Source organism: Danio rerio, chromosome 18 (genome assembly GCF_052040795.2).
Source record: "Danio rerio strain M-AB ecotype USA chromosome 18, GRCz13ab, whole genome shotgun sequence".
NCBI lineage: Eukaryota > Metazoa > Chordata > Actinopteri > Cypriniformes > Danionidae > Danio > Danio rerio.
The window spans coordinates 25,084,988-25,105,126 of record NC_141038.1 but is presented as its reverse complement, the minus strand read 5'-3'; the positions used below and the strand labels follow the sequence as shown (position 1 = coordinate 25,105,126).

The following is a 20,139-nucleotide window of genomic DNA, read 5'->3' as shown; positions in this document are numbered from 1 at the left end:
AAGTCATTGCATTTCCAAGGGCTATAGCGCCGCTCAGTGGATATGTCTGATCTTTTCTGCTCGCTTACACTCTTCATGGAAATCTTAGACGATAATAATCAGAGACGTCATGTGCTTCACTCCTTTATTTTCTTGTTCGAATGTTTAAATCTGTAATTTCCCGGACGTTATATTATGTTATATTTTCTGTAATGATCCCTTAATAAGAAGCATTGCGCGTGACTCTGTAAACTGACCACGCGGTGTTTGTTGACGTAGTGTGTAGCCTGTTCACAAACACGACTGGAAGGAGATAACACTGTTGAAAAATAAGGTGAGTGTAAACGCTTGAAACATCTGTTTATAATCATGCAAATGTACAAAATGTCAGTCAAAACAACAGTAGTTTTGACCTTACAGATTGTTGGTGATTTACAATTCTTTTTAGGGCCTAACTTGCAGGTGCAATCTACACGGTTACTGTGTGTATTCTAATTGCTAGTGATCATAATGGTAACAGAATAAGCAAATGTAACTAATTTATAACTCATTAAACTTATTAAAATACCTATAATAAGCACTGAAAAGCTAATTTTGTTAATTTAGTTTATTTTGTTTGTTTTATTCATCTGCAGTGGAGTGTTTTCTGTTGTGTGCTACAAAGTGTATAGTTTACTGCATTATTTTAATGTTGTTGTTACCTGGGTGTTATGCAATGTCTTTTTGGCGTTATTGAACGTAGTTGCTGAAATTTTATGTAATTATGAGAACAGCTCAAAATGACTAAGTTTAATAGTTTAAACAGATTGTGCGATGTCTGTGTGTATTCAAGTTGTATCTGCAGAACATTCCTGTGCTGCTTGTAAAATCATGTATTTTTATTTTTTTAAGTTCCATTTTGGCAATCATTGCTGCATGTTTTACCGTACATTTAACAAGAAAAGGTGTAGTTTTAGAGACATATTTTAGCACATATGGCCACTTTCACAAATGTTTAAACTAATGAGATGGAAAGGCCTGCCTTTTATTGTTTCTGCTCAATTGTGTAGGATTCATTTTACACAGTTGAGGTGGATAAATGCGATACCTTATGAAGTGCTGCATTTTTATTTTTACTGCTCATTTTGGCAGTAAAATCAGCTGTAAATCGAGGCTATTGGCGTAGGATGCTTAAAATGTCCCTTGTGAATTGCCAATTTGGCCACTTAAAGCAAAACTACCAAGCACAACGTAAAAAAAAAAACATTTACATAAATATTTTGAAAACCCTGAAAACATGGATGCTTTCTAATATTACTGTAAATCGGATGTTTTTTGAGAAGGGCAGGAGGAAAAGACTTTGAGAGCAGAACAGTGTGTGTTCTGACCTGCTTGAAAAGTGAGGTTTACCTTGATTAGCTTTGATTGATTAATTAATAACAGATCATTGAACATGCATGCTGAGATCTAACTGATTACTGGGCCCGTGGATGGGTGGGGGTTCGCCTGAATGCTTGCTGCGGTTGTAATTGTGTGCAGCTGGGTGGCCGGGTGCTTTAAGAGTAATGGAGAGTAGGCGAGAGAAAAGAGAGATTGGCCTCCTGCTCTTTGAAGCAGCCTGTCGCAACACGTCCGCCTGATATCACCTCTCTCTGACACCTTGCCATACAGGATGAGACCGCACCGATTTAATGGTTTCAAGCCATATGTTGAAAAGCATTGTGGCTTGCACCTTCTCTAAAATAAAAAGCCTTGTAGGAAATTTTAGCCATTGCTTTGGGAAATGGAGCATATGTTGTGGCCATTTTATAACCCCCCCATTTTTTGTTTTATAGTTAACAAAATATTTATTATTATTTAGTGATACTTGCTCTTTGTAGCATTTTTGGCCATCAGAGTGTACGCGGTCTGGTTTTTCCAAGCTTGCTTTGTATTAGATCAGTGTCCTTTATCTAACATAGCTCTGAAAAGATTTGCCTTTAAAGGGATAACAGTCTGTTTAAAAAAGGCTCAGCGACGTGTTTGAAGCTCTAAGTGCAACAGAGGAGGGCCGGAGATTGGCAGTCTTCAGGATGTGTGAAGGAAGAACAGGCGAATTGCTTTCTCTCCTCACCCAAAAGGAGAGTATATGTGGCCAAGCTTGATTATCCAAGATGAGAGAAAAGGATTGTTACGTTCTCAAAATCTCACACTAAAGTTGTCTCTCCTTGTTTTCTCACTTTTATTTTGTGATTTCATGCTTTGATTGAATGCTCTCGTTTTCACCTGAAAATTGACAGTTGCGTTTGTCTTTAACAATTCCATTTTTACGTATTGAAATTCCGATGTTATTATGCGCATAATGTTATCAGCCGCCTGCCAACATTTTACGCTACAACCAAAAAAATTCCAGCATCATCAGGCAGCGGTTTGCCAACTGGCTAATGTTGGACATACAACATCTGGTTTGTTCAGCATTAATTCGTATCAAAGGCAAAACGGAATTCATTTACGTGTGCGATTGATCAATTTGGCAACCATGCTGATGATGTTATGATAGATTTATTTTAAATGCTTTTTGTCACTCAACACAACTGCTGCCAAAAATTGTGCTTCATGATTAGGCCATTGTAAGCTGACTACGCCTAATGAACGCAGACTACTTGCATCGCTTAGCGTAAGCTAGACTGCTCCGTTTGTGTATCTCTGCATCGCGACAGCCTACTAATAACACAGCTGTGGCGTTATGTGACATCTCCAAGCATGGATCCAGGATCTTTGCTCCCCGGGTTTCGGGTGCCACTCAAGCCCTCCCTGTGAAAAGCTGTTTTTCATTTGATGCTCCAGCCGTTGGTTATTGTCAGCATATTCGAGAGGTCCTAAGTCCCGAAATGAGTCCTGTATTATTTTAGACTGGCTTGAATATTGCACGGCGGGAGGCTGAAAATGAGACCTTCCATCAAAAGATTGCCTGCAGCGCGTTCTACTCTGTGCAGCATTCGGGAGGTCTCACACAGAGAGAAAACACACTCTTTGACCACACAATTATATATTTATTATCAACTCCTTTGATGATTTTTTATCCCCTCCATTCCCTCCTCTTCTATTCTTTACCTGATTTTGGTAGCTGAAGTGGACTGGAATGGAATAGCTTCTAAGCTGCAATAAGAATGTGGGCGGCCTTGTGGTTTTGGGCTGTTAAAAGATTAGAGAAAATGCAGACAGCTAGTGCAGGCGGAATCAAGTGAACCATAAAATAAGGTGTTTTCTCACCTCCCTCGACTCAGGTGCACATCTCAGACAAGGTTTAACAATCTTGCAGTGCCCGTTTTATAAATGTATGAACCGTAGCAGTTGTTCAGCTGCAGACGGATTGAGGGTTTGCCAGATGTGTTTCTCCTAAATCAGATTTGTATTTAGACCCTACAGCCAGTGTACTGCTACCATTATTATAAATATTACAGCCATGTTTTTTATTTTAGTTCATAGGCTGTATTCACACTTGGCAGGTATTTTATTTTTTAATTACAGTTAAAAAAAAAAAAAAAAATTGATGCGATTGGTTTTGTGGTTCCATTAAAAATGTATTAGTCTGAACACTGACATCTAAACCTTGGTGCGCACCAAACAAGCAACTGACATCACTGAAATAGTGGGTGCCTTGCAGTCCACTTACAACATGCTCTGGTGCCGTTGAACTGAAATATAAATGCAACATGGACCAAAGACATCTGGAAGAACCAAAAACAGGACATGATGTCACAACATGCAGTCAAATAGAGGACAGAATGCTCAAGCAAATTTCCATTTTCTTATTATAAGCTACAGTATGTCTCAATTGTGCTATTTTTAAGGACATTTTAGGATATTGCATAAAAAAAAAACAAAATGAAAAGAGAAAATTAGCATGATGAATGCACATACTAAATTTGTTTATCATCTTCATCTGAGCTTATTTACTGTAGCAAGTTTACAGTTTTTTTTTTTTTTTTTACAGTTTGCAATAATGATAATACTTTCATATATTGTGCTAGATCCCAGGAAGTGATTTTTAGGCTCCTGAACATACAGTATGGGATGAAAATGTTGTTTTTTTCCCTCAAATGTTTTATGTGATATTTTAATTCGGCACATAAATTTACTACTTTGGATGGGAACATGGATATAGTTGTGATGTTACCCAGAACAGTACAGGCATTGGAAATGTGTCCCTTTGCAGCAGATTGTTATATGTGTGCAATGGAGGAGTTCCACTGCAAGATTTTGACTGCGTTATGAATTTTATAAACTCTTCATGAGTTCCTAACAGATAACAACTGCGTTTAGCCTAGCATACAGCAATATTTTGAATGGTTGATGAGCCTTTCCTAATGACGGATCCTTATTAGGCATGGGCCGGTATAAGATTCTGGTGGTATGATGACCTTGGATAAAAATATTACGGTTTTATGGTATTGTGGTTACTGCTCTAAAATATTAAATTTTTAAATGTCTGGATAAAATAAAAATCCACTTTTAAACACAATATATTTTATTTTGAGAAACTTTAAAAATATTTTGGAACAGTAAACATGTCAGGCAAAATAAGTAAAACGAATTATTGACTTCTGTCGTCTTCATTAGTTTAAAAAACACAGATTTCTTTACAATTTAAATTTTGTTAATTTGCATCTTTGGAATTTTTTTCAGCTGGAGATACTGTTGTAATTAAAATAATAAAAAAAAAAACATATTTATTTCGTGGAAATGGCTTCAAACTCCTCCCAAACCTCCAAACTCTTCCAATCTGCAGTACACCTTGAAAGCGGTTATCGTCCTATGCCTAATCCTTATACAGTATATCATTTTGGGATTTTTGGGCTGTTAGGTGTGGGTTATGCAATCTATAAACTCTTCATGACTTATTAACTGACAACTAGTTTGTCTAGCCTGGCATACAGCAATATTTTGGATGTTTGATGAGCCTTTTATAATGACTGATATTTACATATAATTTTTGGGTTTTTTGGGTGGTCTGGTCAAAATGAATAAAGAGTCAAACTACAAGTGTGAACACAACTAGAAAGTAATGCCCATTCAGTTTGCAACAATTGGGATAATAGAGTTCTGGACAATACCATGCGACTGATTGTAAGTTGGCCACACCTCTGACTTCTTGAATGTGAACTTTTGAATTTGAATTTAGATAGCATCATTGTTTTGTGATATTGAGACCACAAACATCTCCATATTATCTGTAATACATCAAAGGTTATTCCAAGGTTTCTGGGTTGAAATTGATGGATGCACAATACAAATGGCAGTGTTTGTTAACTCTTAAATGCTTGTCTTTTTTAGCTCTTACTAACAAAGCGCTTCTACACAGATTGAGCTTCGTGTAAAAATGTACCTTTTGTTTGTCAAGTCTTTAGCTTTGATAAGAATAGAGAAGAATGAGAAAAAAATAGTGGCTGTATTCCACAAGCACTCATTTAAATTTCATGAAAACGCCTGCCAGTGCTTTGCAATATCAACTGACCTATTGTAAAGGCTAGTTCGAATTGGCTTACGTTTAAAACAGGAGATGCCATTTGCATAGAAAAGTCCTGCTTTCAGCAGGGGAAAAGTCAGACAACAAAACCTCGGACTTAATCAAGGCGACTTCAACTGCCTGCTACCTTTGGGATGGATCCATATCTCTCTTCTTTTCCTGGAAGAAATGGTGATGATGGCAGGCAGAAGTGTCCTTTGTGTCTAGTGAAGATATCGAGTGTTTGAAGTGTTAACGCGGATACTAAGCCTCTGGGGCGAGCGGGTGAAGGCAGCGTGTCACACTACGGGATGGGACTTGGATCTTTACTTCCCCTTTACTGACCTATGACCAAGGCTGGTTTTCAGGGTTGCGCTGGTTCCCAGTCCTCCGAGGCAGTGTCTGCTTTGATCACATCACAAATTGGAGTGGAAAAAAAGTGTTTTGTTGCAACATGCTAAAATATAATTCCACATGAATTCTCTGTTTGTGCGTGTCTGTACTCGTATGCATTATATATACGTTTTTAAGTGTGTGTGTGTGTGTGTGTGTGTGTGTGTTTTGTGTAAATATTGTATAGTTCATTTTAATAGAAAGAATTATTAAACATTTTACATTTTTCAAATATGTATACAGTAAATGCATTTTACACATAATATATATTATAGCGCATCAATATGGCATGCAAAAATATCTATAACATGCGTCTATTTATTGATTTAAATTTGTTTTTGTTCTTATGTTTGGAGAAGCTGAACATCTTTCTTGGACACTCTTCTAAGCACCCAGTGTTTACTTGTCCTTTTGTGCCGTTGTTTGTATAGTGGCCAGACTGACATGATCCATTGAGGCCACACATAAAACATCTTGCCATCTGCACTCCAAGCGTGGTTATCGGCTGCATTCCCCCATCCTTGCTTTTTCCTGCCTGTGTGCAGCCTGACCCCTCTCTTTCCTTTTCCAGGCTACAGTGGCCCAATGCAAAGAAGCTTTCAAAGGCACTGTCTGCTCAAATCAAGTCAGGGGCCCTCTTTAGACTCGGCTCAAAGATCATAGCAAGCTGAAGTCAGGGAGGAGGATGACCCTTCCCTTCAGGCTTGATCGGATCTTGGCCCAGTCAAAGCCGGTAGGGCTGTGTCTCTGTGTGGCCACGTCTCCACGGGATCGGGCTGTGTGATAGTGGGAATGAAAGAGGGCACCAGCCTGAGCTGCAGCATTGCCGTGTCAGGCCCCATGTCCCTGCGGTCTCCCGGAGCAAACGGGGGAGGCAGAGGACACAGCCAGCGGGGCCGCGGGCCTACAGCCAGACCCGCAGACTGTAACATGTCATACCAGCACTGTCCTCCTGCTTTACTTCTGAACTTTGGGATCAGGTCAGGCCTGTGATGAAGGGCAGACAAAGAGGCAAGGAAACAAAGGAGCGTGTTGAAAAGCTGAATGTTCATTATAACAAGCTTGGCATAGTAAAAATATATCTGAAATTTATCCAGACATATATACAGTTGAAGTCAGAATTATTAACCCCCCTGAATTATTGGCTTACATTTATTTTTTCCTCAATTTCTGTTTAACTGAGTTTTTTCAATACATTTCTCAACATAAGTTTTTATAACTCATTTCTAATAAATGATTTATTTTATCTTTACCATGAAGACAGTAAATTATATTTTTATAGATATTTTTCAAGACACTAGCATTCAGCTTAAAGTGACATTCAACTAGGTTGATTAGGTTAACTGGGCAGGATAGGGTAATTAGGTAAGTTATTGTATAACAACTGTTTGTTCTTGAGGAAAAAATATATACTGTAGCTTAAAAGACTAATAATTTTGACCCTAAAATTTTTAAATAATAAATAAATTAATTAACTGCTTTTATTCTAGTCAAAATAAAACAAATAGGACTTTCTCCAGAAGAAAAAATATTATTAGAAATACTGTGAAAATTTCCTTGCTCTGTTAAACATCATTCGGGAAAGATTTAAAAAAGAAAAAAAGCTCAAAGTGGGGCTAATAATTCTGACTTTAATTGTGTATGTATGTATGTATGCATGTATAGTTGATATATATATATATATATATATATATATATATATATATATATATATATATATATATATATATATATATATATATATATATATATATATATATATATATATATATATATACAGTTGAAGTCACAATTATTAGCCCCCAAAATTATTAGACTGCTTGTTTATTTTTTCCCCAATTTCTGTTTAACCGAGAGAAGATTTTTTTCTACATATTTCTAAACATAATAATTTTAATAACTCATTTCTAATAACCGATTTATTTTATCTTTACCATGATGTCTGTAAATAATATTTTACTAGATATTTTTCAAGACACTTTTATACAGCTTAAAGTGTCATTTAAAGGCTTAACTTGGTTAATTAAGTTAACTAGGCAGGTTAGGGGAATTAGGCAAGTTATTGTATAATGATGGTTTGTTCTGTAGATTATCGAGAAAAAATATAGCTTAAAGGGGCTAATAATTTTGTCCGTAAAATGGTTCATAAAAAATTCAAAACTACTTTAATTTTAGCCGAAATAAAACAAATAAGACTTGGTCCAGAAAAAAAAAATATTATCGGACATAGTGTGAAAATGTACTTGCTCTGTTAAACATCATTTGGAAAATATTTAAAAAAGAAGAAAAAAAAAATCGAAAGGGGTTAATAATTCTGACTTCAACTGTATGTATGTATGTATATATATATATATATATATATATATATATATATATATATATATATATATATATATATATATATATATATATATATATATATAGTTTTCTGGAGAAAGTCATATTTGTTTTATTTTGGCTAGAGTAAAAGCAGCAGTTTTTAATTTATTTTAAAACTATTGTAAGGCCAATAATATTAGCCCCCTTAAGCAATATTTGTTTAATTGGCTAAAGAACAAACTACGGTTATACAATGAATTTCCTAATTACCCTAACTTGCTTATAGTTAACCCAATTAACAAAGTTAAGCCTTTAAATTACAATTTAATCTGAATACTGGTATATAACTAGCTGATTATTATATATAACAAAATTTTGAATCCCGGCGCTTTGATTAGTTTGTGCAAGAATGTACATTGTAATAGCATACAAGCGCAAACTTACATGTGAGCTTTTATAAGTGGCTGCATCTGAAATGAGCACAGGTATGTGCTGTGTTGTTGATCCAAACAAGATTTGTCTTTTCATTATTGTAAATAAATAGTGAGGGTACAGTAAATGCACATTTGATTCTGTATCAAGTGTCATTATGTGAGTGAGTTTGCAGCAGACTGTTGAAAACACCTTCTTGACTGTTTGCTGAAGCTGTGAATAAAAGGTATATTTTTGTAGATGTTTAGTTTCTTGCATGGAATGATTATTTAGTTCCAGGCAAAATCCCACTTTCAGATTTAAAGCCACTAATTAAAGGCTACATTTTTAACAATTGGCAAGCAGAATGGAATTAGCACTGAAAAAAAAAAACTTTTAAAGACATTGTATTTTTAGTTCTAAATTCTTGGCCCAGACAAATTTGGTTTGCCACAAGGATCGATTTTAAGGCCCCTAATCTTTTTCATGTACATTTTACCACTTGGTCATCTCCTGGGATCCCTAGGTCTAATAAACCACCTTTACGCTGATGACACTCAGATATCTCCAAACATGATGATCTTTTAGCTGTTACATACTTGAAACACTGTATTTTGGAGATAAAAAATTAATGTCCCAAAAATGTCTGCCTGAACATGAACAAGACAGAGGTTATGGTGATTGGTGCTTCCAACCAGCTACGTAAAACTAAACCTCTTACAATTAACTTGATGGCTTGGCCGTGGAGGTTTAGGCCAAACTACAGAACTTGGGGTAATATTTGACAAAAATCTAACATTTCACCCCCACATGCTGACCACTGTAAAGACTTCATTGTTTATCTCAAAAACATTTCATGAATCCGCCCCATACTGTACTTTTCTGTGGCAGAAAAACTGATTAATACTTTTATTTTTTCCTGCTTAGACTACTGCAATGCCTTACTAGCTAAGTAACATCAATAAACTACAATATGTTCAAAACTCAGCGGCCAGAGTTCTGACAGACTAAAATCAGAGAACACATTTCTCCGGTTTTGTAATATCTCTATTGGCTACCTGTCAGATTTGTATTCATTTTAAAACCCTCATGCTTACATACAAGGCCCTGCATGATTTGGCTCCACACTATTTTTCTGAACTTTTAACATGGTACTCCCCTACATGACCTCCGTTCCTCTGACTCTGGTCTTTTAACAGTCCCTTCCACTCACCTGCGCTCTATGGGTGACCAGGCTTTCTCATCCCTTGCTCTGAGGCTCTGGAACTCACTCCTCTATGACATTAGACAATTTTTTAAAGTTTTCAAATAATTCTTGAAAACTCATTACTTTACACTTGCCTAATTATGAGGTGTGCAGTTTTGGTTTGTTTTATGTTTTTAGACATTTAAATGTTTTATCAATTTCGAATGTTTTACTTTAATTCAATTTTACTGTTATTCTAAACAGTTTTTTATATCTGTATCTTTTTTTGGGTAAAGCGCTTTGAGAATTAAGTTTTAAAGGCACTATATAAAAATAAATTGTTATTATTATTGTTATTGAATATTTTTCCAAGTATCACTAATATCATTAATTCATTCAAACGGTTTTCCGGGGCCGGGTTGCAGGGGCAGCAGTCTTAGGAGAGAACCCCAGACCTCCCTCTCCCCAGACACTTCTTCTAGCTGCTCTGGGGGGATCCCAAGGTGTTCCCACGCCAGCCAAGAGACATAGTACCTCCAGCGTGTCCTGAGTCTTCTCCGAGATCTTCTCCGGGTGGGACATGCCTGGAGCACCTCCCTAGGTAGGCATCCAGGAGGCATTCAAAGCAGATGGCCGAGCCACCTCAGCTGACTTCTCTCAATGTGGAGGAGCAGCGGCTCTAATCCTAGCTCCTCCCTAGTGAGAGATTCTCACCTTTTCTATAAGGGTGCACCCTGTCACCCTGCAATGGAAACTCATTTTGGCTGCTTGTATGCGAGATCTTGTCCTTTCGGTTGTGACCGAAGGTGAGAGTAGGAACTTAGATTTACTGGTAAATCGAGAGCTTTGCCTTTCGGCTCAGCTCCTTCTTTACTACAACGGACCAGTACATCGACCGCATTACTGCAGCTGCTGCTCCAATCCGCCTGTCAATCTCACATTCTATCTTTCCCTCACTTTTGAACAAAAAGCTTCAAATTTTTTTTATTTATTTTATTTTTTTTAACAATTCTCATCTCTGACATAAATTTTCACCGTATTCCTTTATTTATATCCTTAATTTTCCAGTCATCTACTTTTAGTTACTGGCAACACATTCAAAAAATCCTTTTTTTTTGTATATATATATATATATATATATATATATGTGTGTGTGTGGGTGTGTTTGTGTGTTTGTGTGTGTGTGTGTGTGTGTGTGTGTGTGTGTGTGTGTGTGTGTGTGTGTTTGTTCGTGTGCGTGTGTCCGTGTGCGTGTGTTCCCTGGCAATTAAACCCGTGACCTTGACATTGCTAGCTTAACACTCAACTTTGAAGTCATCCTAGCTGGGTTTGGAGCCCAGAGCTTTACCCGCTGTGCCACACAGCTATCTTCATTTCAATAAGTATAACGTCCGGCACCATTAGCATTCCATCACACCCCATGTACAGTCTGCATTCACCTGCAGGGACAGGCACGCCATGTATAGATGCAGTAAGACAGTGTAGGACACTGTTGGCTCACACGAGTTTCACTGCTGAGCGCCAGCATTAGTGTGCAGTCTCATACTTCACTCGTGCATAGATTAAGCCCATCAAAGGCGACCGCCATGCCAGACTTCTCTCCACTGTAAATTTAGCTGCAGGTTGTGATGGTGGGAGCTAACAGTCCTCGTGTTGACACATAGGATTACTCCCTCTGTGATTTTGACCCTGTCCCTGCTTGACGGGTGCAAAACACACAAGCCCATGTGCACACGCTCCCAAACACACACATACACAAACATACCCTCGCTCTCACCCGAGATCAGTGCATTCATTAAAGCTAACATATTGGCTTAAAGACGGCCTCTTTACATAAAGGCGTGCAGGTTTTGTGCCGGGCCCAGTGTGTGAGGTAAAGGGCTGAATTTTAAACGTGACAGTGCCTCGCCTTCCCATTGACCCTGCTGAAAAAGCTCAGTGATCTCATTCTCCGCTTCACTAGAATGCTGCTGATTCTCTCCCTCGCAATGTTACCCCTAGCTTTAAAGAGAGCCTCTGTAGAAGCTGACAATAGCATATCACTGCAGGCTACTTTTCTCTGCGTTCCCTTAAAATCAGGGTAGAGGGAAAATGGCTTAATTCGTGCGCCTTTGATATGGAGATCCAGGCTGACCTCCTGTTTAAGCGCTTCAAAGAAAGAAATTAACTGCCAGAAAACATAATCCATCTGAATATGGGCAAACTTCAGACTGGCGGGAGGTATACGGTGAGAGCTGCGTTTGTGCGTGCTCAATCGCTCGCGAGGACTTGCGAGTTGTTGCTAATTTGTTATTATTCGGTGTAATGGTTTTGTAACTCAAAGCTGATCTTATTATGCTTGTGGTCATCAGATTCTTTCAGGTTTAGGGAGTTTGTTGGCACTACCTCTCATTGAGATCATAATGATACGTCACTTGTATAAACTTTGATTTAGCTTACATGCAGCACTGTGGTGATCTTCCTGCCCCCTTAGTTTGTTAGTTGTGGGGAGTGGAGAACATGAGTCTGATTCCAGCGACGCTCCAGGGACAGACGAGTCTTCGCTGAGGCCATCTTCCAGCCTAAACCACGACGAATGAAGTTCTGCACAAGACTTTTGGCCAGCGGAGAAATTAAAATGGTCGTGCCCAACTGAGTCTGGTTCTCTCAAGGTTTTTTTTCTTCACTCCCATCAGGTGAAGTTTTTTTCCCCTCTCCGCTGTTGCCACTGCCTCGCATGGTTCAGGATTGGTAGAGCTACGCATCGATGAATTGGCTCTTCAGTGTTTGAACTCTCAGTAATGATTAAATCACACTGAACTGAGCTAAACTGAACTGAACTGAACTTAAACACTAAAACCTGAACCACACTGTTCCAGTTACTGAACCACACTGTTCCAGTTACTATGACCATTTATGTGAAGCTGCTTTGACACAATCTACATTGTAAAAGCGCTATACAAATAAAGCTGAATTGAATTGAACTTAGTTTGTGTCACAGCAGGGGATGGTGGTAAAGTGATATCACTAGGCTTGGTTCTGTGTAAACCGACCCTGAACTGTCTTCAGGACTGGGGAGCATAGGTCAGGAAAGGGCAAGGAGGCAATGCCATGCATGAAGGATGCATTAAACCATCGACTCGCATGGATCAAAGGCTCAGATCTGATGGACTTGAACTGCTATACTATAGCTCTGTGTGTAAAGTTGCTCTCTAGAACAGAGGAAGTGAACATCCTCGTCCATCCACTTCCATCCCCTCTGCTGTTTTGGGACAAACAGAGTTAATAGGGTGTGTCTGAAGCATTTGACAACAGTTTTTCAAGGGAATCATGCAGCCTGGGAAAGAGGATACCTTTAGCTACCGCAGTAGCCGTATACATAACAGCACATACAAAGGAGAGTGTTTGACTCTGGCAGGATTGTGCCTCGTTTCCCGCAATGAATGAAAAGAAGATTTAGCGTCAGCTCTTGTATTTCCAGTCGTGGGAATTTACTTTTATGAAGCGCTTGGGGAAATGTGGTGCGCCTTTAAGTGGCATTTCCCCTTCAGCTTTAAACGCCACTGCATGTACATTAAAGTGACACCACTCTTACCAGCGATTGACTGTTTTTTTTAAGAGTTGCTGTCAGGCGTCACAGCAGCATGTCAGTCAGGTGAGCACAACTAAGCAGTCAGTGATTCGAAATACCTGTAAGGATTTATTAGACAATAGTTATTTGTCAACACATTTCTTTCTCAGGAAAAGTGTAAGGGGGAAAAGGGATTCATAGATGCGCTACCAATAAACCATTTGAGATTTTCTTAAGACTCTCAAAGCATGTAATGTTTAGATAGTCAAGAAAAATATTTTGGGTTAAGTAAAAAAGTGCTCTCAAAAGTCTAATGCAGATTTTTATACATGATATATTTTAGTATAATTTACAGAAACTTCATACGTTCAACTTGCATACTTTCTCTAATATTTCCTTTAAAAGGACACCTAAGAATGAAAATCTCAAAGCTGTTTGGACAGAACTGTGTGTGGGTAGTGTGTCCAAAGTCATGATAGAGTCATAAAAAAGAAATAAGTCTCTTTTTTTTTTTTTTTTACTTTCTGATTTAAAAATAGGATCTAAATCACTCTCATTTTGAGGCCCACCGCATCATGATGTAGGAGTGCAGTTTCCCCGCCCACTCAATTCATTGACAGCTGCATATTAACATGTCTCCGTAGTAACGCATATAATCATATCAACAAGACAGAACGTGCACAAAGCAACTGGGATTAAAAGATCTGGTCAGCACGCTGTGTTCATCAGTCACCATCAAATGTGATCAAGAAGGAGTTTTACAACATTAAAATGTTTTTTAAAAAAGTGAATGTTTGTAATAAAGTTAAATAAAAAAATCCCTGTATAATTTATCACCATAGCCGCACGTCAGTATAATTATAAAAGAAGACGCTTCTATCTTGGTTTTTTGGATGTTAAATCAGGTTTATTTTGTACATAACATAACAAATATCCATACAGCAGTGGATATTAACTTGTATTCTGTCATATTTACCTTGCAAAACATTGCACAGTTAAGCACCCGTACACACTGTACACTCTCAGAAAAAAGGTACAAAGTGGTGCAGATAATGTTCCTTATGGAACAGTTTTGGACCTTTTGTAAAAGTTGTACCTTATGGTACAGAAATGACCTCTTATCATACAGGTCTGTGCCTTTTATGGTGCAATTAAAATGAAGGCACACAATTATTCCCATATAAAAGGTACAAAAGTGTTGAACAACTCCTTTATTACAAAATCTATGAAAATAAATATTACTGGAAAGGCAAAGTGATTTTAGGAATAATTTCCAAAATAAAACATGAATCATCATTTAAAGGCATATGCTTACATAAACTCATTAACATTAATAATTATTAAGTTCTATAATACAAAACAACTGGTAAAACAAAACTATAGGTATTGTAAACTAAATATTTAGGGCATTTTAAACAAATGTTTGATTAGCATTTTTGACACTGTTAAAGTGCAAAGTGTCTTGTCACTGTAGTAGTAGCTTTATGGATCAGATTTGTACCTTTGATGAAGGTACAATATTGGATCTGCAGGTTTTAAAAATCAAAGGTACATTTTGGTTTCCCATGGTACAAATCATATCCTTAAAGGTACAAACTGCAATGGTACAAATTTGTTTCTATGTCTTAAGGTACAATTCTGTTCTATAAAAAAAGGTACTGTCCCAGTGATAAGGGATTGTACCTTCTTTAGTACAACATTGTAGCATTTCTTTTTCTGAGAGTGTATGTGTGTGTCTGTATATGTGCTTGAATTTTGTAAAGACATTGTGTGTGACTCATCGTTGCAGAAATGCTTGATTTAATCCCACAAGATGTGGAAGATGTGCTTCATGTCGGTCACTGTGCTTTGATGCAGCAGAGGCAGAGATTTAGGCACACTCTGACAGGCACGTGGGAAAAGTGGGCGGGGAGAACTAGCATTAAAGGCACAGGCCACAAAAACAGCTGCGTTGTGTTTAGAGCTGAAAATACCGAGCTGAAACGTTACAGACCCATTCAGGAGACACAAAAGACACCTTAAATCTCGAAAACGTGGTTAAAATAAGTGCCCTTAAATTATTAAAGCAACTTTTCTTAATTTACTCTAAAGCACAATAATGAGACATTTTGTCTTTGACAAATTTATGAGATGAACCTTAAAGTTATTTATGATGGCAAAGTTAAATTCTACCTAATTGTTAGGTAGGTATCATGGTTTGCACAAAAATAAGTTAAGCAGCACATCTTATTTTCAATGCTGATAATATTTAGAAAATTAATTGACACTGACAATTAACTTTGCATCACAAGAATAAGCTGTTACCAGTTTTTATCATTTGAAAATATCACAGTAATATTCTACTTTTGTAAATATAAAAAGCAATAATAAAATAAAATTAATGGTTATGTATGTACCTTGTAATATTATTCATTTTACCAAAATTCACCAAAATCACAAAGCCATTTGATAGTTACCCATTTATTTTACAGTAAGTAAAACTCATTTACATAACGAAGACTGATATTCATAGTGTAGCATAACCTGAAGTTCTTAGCGTAGCCAGCATAGAGACATTATCCTGAGAGACCCAGTCTGGGGTCAGAGGTGAAAAGTCAGCCCATTGTCTAGTCATGTTTCATTCTCCATCACTGTAATGACCTTTAGATGAAGACATCAGTAAATGGAGGACTTGTGATACCTCTGCATTGTCACTGGCAATATGGTGAGATGGTTATCAAAAACGGCCTCTTTTGGCCACCCTTGGCCTCTGACACGGCCCTTGTCATATGGAGGGACAAATGGTTTCATTTTTGCCCTTTGCAAAATTTAGCTGGAGGACAGGATGATGAGACCTTCAAAGGATGAGGGCAATGTGTCATACAGAGGCATTTCAAATGTGTGGATTTATTTTGAAACTGTAATTAGTGCTATCAGCTCGATAGAAGCAGGGGAAAATATCTAACATTTAGTTAATAAAGGCTGGCAAGACAAGATTGCGCAAAATTAGTGTTTTTGGCCTTTTTCAATATTGAATTCAAATATATCTATAGGTCTTTTTAGATATTATTTTATTTTTATATTGGTGCTTATCACTTTAAAAAGCTGTCAAAATCCTAAATAGCTGGTTGTAAAGTGTTTTATTGATTGTATTTTTAAAATTTATTTAAGGATGTCTATTCTACTGCAGTGTAAACCTGTCTTGGGTACAATGCTATTTTTTAACACTAATAAATGGGAGTAAACAAAGCATTTTCGATATGTATGTAGATATATTGTGATGTTTACATGTTTAAAGGGTGACATGGACAGTCTTTTTGAATGAGGAAGATTTATGGTTCATGAAGGACTTTTACTAATGAAACCACACAGGGAGAGAATCTTTTGGTCATCTCTCTGGCCCAGCGGTTGCCAATTTAAGTCACCCGATCAAAAGCATGTTTACCCTATTGGTGACCTCAGAGGTCATGTAATCGATACATATGATTGAGCGGCCCACTGTGATTTGGCTGTTTTAAATTACTCCCCCTCATTTATAATTTTTTTACCATGTGTGAAAGACAAGACCAGAGATTTGTACTACAGCACTCAGTCTCTGCTCTGCCACATCATTTTTTTGTAAATTCGCGGTTTGAGCACCAGAAAACATTATTTTGTCAGCTAGAATAAATCTGTCAGGAGATGTGTAATTGTTTTTTATTTTATTTTTTTACATTCTTAACCTTTTTGACAGTTTACACACAAGATAAAACATACAGTATGCTAAATAGCAGTTGCCAATAGCTTGTGTTTGTTTGTATGTATACTTACAGCAACAGTAAATGCCTTAAACTTTATATTCTAGGGTTTTCCATACTGGTGGAAATGAAACAAATGCAAGGGGGTTATGCACTGTTGAAAAGCTTGTAGTTAATTCTTTCAATTCATTAAAAATTTTAAATGCTCTTTAATTGATTGTATACCAGTGTGGCGTTGAGTGTATATATAAAACTAAACAATGTGGCACCAAATAGTAACCAAAATCTTCTAATAACAATTTAGAAATGTAATGCTCTGTAATTAAGAGGTGTGCGTGTGTGCGTGTGTGCGTGTGTGTGTGTGTGTGTGTGTATATATGTATAAGCTATGTATGAAAACTATATTCATATTTCATATTGCAATATTTATTGCAGATATATAAGTATGAAATATGAATAAAGTTTTCGAAGATGGTTTGAATAGCTCTATTTGACGGTTTTCTTAGGGAGACTAACAGTATTCAGGTACAGAAATTGAATAATCGCAATGCAAAAAAAAAAAAAAAAAGAAGAAGCTTTTCTTACTTTTTGTTTTGTTTTCAAAAAAAAAAATGTCTAGACCAAGTAAAAATATTGTTTGGTTTTTCTCAGTCAGAAGAAATAAGTGAAATTTAAGAGTTTTTTTGCTTGTTTAAAGGAAATTATATGTCAGTGGGGTAAGTGAAATACTCTTGTTTTCGCTTTGAAAAGTAGATACTGTATTTGGACTGGAAATAAGACAAAAATTCCAAGTAAGTAATATATATATATTTTTTTTTGCTTTATTTTTTTTGCATGAATTGTATAAATGTCACATAAATACAGTGATTAAATACATTTATGTAGCTCCTGGTCAACTATAATTCAGACTGGACATTGCATATCTATACCATGTGACTTTTACAGATGCGCACATTGTGATATTGATGCTGAAACAATATATTGTACATATATTTGCATGTGATTTGTTACAACTAAAATATTATAGTATAGTATATATGTATATTAATCCGATAGTTCACCCAAAAATGCAAATTGTCATTGTTTACCAATAGTTGACATTCTTCTGTTGAACACAAAATAAGATATTTTGAACATTTGTAATCATTGACTTCCATATTTGTTTTTCCTACTATAGAAGTAAATGGCTACAAGTTTCAAAGCTTCTTTAAAATATCTTTTTTGTGTATTAAACAGAAAAAAGAGAACATAAAGGTTTGGAATCACTTGAGGGAGGGTAAATAGTAAGTAATTTAGAATGTCTGGTTGAACTATGTCTTTAATTTTAAATGTATACATGCATCTAATGCTACTAAGCAAAATAAGGATGCATTGTAGCAGCAGTGTCACTTTGCATTATATATTTTACATATGTCCATAGGCTTTCTAAAAGAGGTCTATTCATTCATACACCCCTGCTACCCACACACACACACACACACACACACACAGTCAAACGCCATTATAATGATTTTTATCTTCTTGAAGGATAACAGTGGGTGCTCCAGTCTCATCCCTTTCATGCAGCTATAATTACTCTGACCAAGTCAAAACCTCTGTTTTAACCCAGCGATGCCCCTACATGGCAGCGGGCTGCCATTTAGTACGTCAAGGAGAATGCTATCATCACCAGGCTAACCTCAAAGTCTCCTGCACTGTACAGAAACCCCGCTAACAGCCAAAATCCCCCTGAGTCAGTCTACCTCCTGCCCATTGCTGAGCTTTGCTGTTCCGCTGCACTGCTGCTCCACGTACCCATTAAACACTATTACCAGCTCAGGCCATTTCATGGTCAAAGAGCATTTCAGTGCTAGTGTTTCTCAGGTTCCCCGGGGCTACGAAATCACCCAACTGTCTTTAAAACATGCGCATGCTAAAGCTAAGTTTTTCGTTTTTTGCACTCTGACTCTGCATAATCAATAGCATCACTCTAGTATGAACTGCATACTTTGTGCAAGAATGTACACAGTTCATAAGTTTGTTTTAGATTCGTATAGGATTTAGGATGTTATTCACACCTCTCAGACATGATCTTATCGAGCAGCGGAGTTCAACTTGCAACACCAGACCACATGCAGCCCTCAAGCTATTCTTTTTTTTTTCTTCTTCTTCTTCTCTTCTGTGGTTTGTGTTTGCCGTTTGAGAAAACCACAGTTGACAGTGATCACTAACATTTATTTTTTTATGTTGTTAAAAACTAAATTTGGTTAAAGTTAAGAGGACTATATGGTTTTCTGCAGGCTGTGGATTTAACTTTGTTTAAATGCCAAATTAAACTTTATTAATTTAGCATTTTTGTTAAGTTAAAGGTTTTTAGTTTAAGGAAATAATTTAAATTTTAAATTTCCCCAATTTAAAATTTACTGTAAATTTGTTTACTTTTTGTCTTCAGTAAAACATTAACACAAGCTGTTACATAATTTTAATTAATTAAGTTTTATTTAAAATGTCTGAGCTGATTTTTTTTTTTTTCACCAGTATCTTAAGGGTGACCTGAGGGTGAGTAAATTTGCAACAAAGTTTTGTTCTTTTAATGGTAAAGTAACACGCTATTTAAAATCAGCATACATTATCTAAATTAAAATATTTAAAAATCGTAAATAATCTGAAATACAGAACTACCATGACTTGCCACACTGTAAAAAAATCCAACTTACAAATTGGTAACTGTTTAAAATTTTAAGCTAGGTGGATGTATTTTTGAGCTAAGTGTTGAGTATACTCTTAAAAAAACTTTTTAACTGTACATTTAGAACTGACATCTGTTAATGAAACTTGTGTGCACTTACACACTCAACAGGATAGTATATTTATGTAGTGGTGTTCCAAATGGCACACTAATGTTTTTTTTACTAAACGGAAATTCAAAGCGTTTCCCTGATGACGTTTGACGGTTGCCAAATCAGTAAAATAAACAACAGAATTATTAAATAATACCTGCCGTGAGTATAACCGCATTAACCATCGGAAGGCGATATAATCACTCTCGTAGGAGAATTTTGCTTTCACCATCCAAAATAAATAAAGTTATTCAAAATGTGTGTCCGATAGCTCCGCCCCTTCAGCTACGTAGGCAAAC

At 36.6% G+C, this 20,139-nt stretch overlaps 1 long non-coding RNA gene and 1 other non-coding gene across 9 annotated transcripts in view; both read left to right on the top strand.

The window, feature by feature from the left end:
- The first annotated feature begins 35 nt into the window (after nucleotides 1-35).
- Nucleotides 36-20,139, top strand: part of LOC147832825 (uncharacterized) — a 204,760-nt gene continuing 184,656 nt past the window's right edge. For all 8 annotated transcript variants that reach the window (XR_015514961.1, XR_015514964.1, XR_015514963.1 and 5 more), the window contains exon 1: nucleotides 36-313. This is a non-coding gene — a transcript (uncharacterized LOC147832825). The remainder of the gene's footprint in view (nucleotides 314-20,139) is intronic.
- Nucleotides 11,320-17,180, top strand: LOC147839731 (uncharacterized). The gene is made up of 2 exons (XR_015514970.1): nucleotides 11,320-12,227; nucleotides 12,724-17,180. It is a non-coding gene; the product is annotated as an uncharacterized LOC147839731 (long non-coding RNA).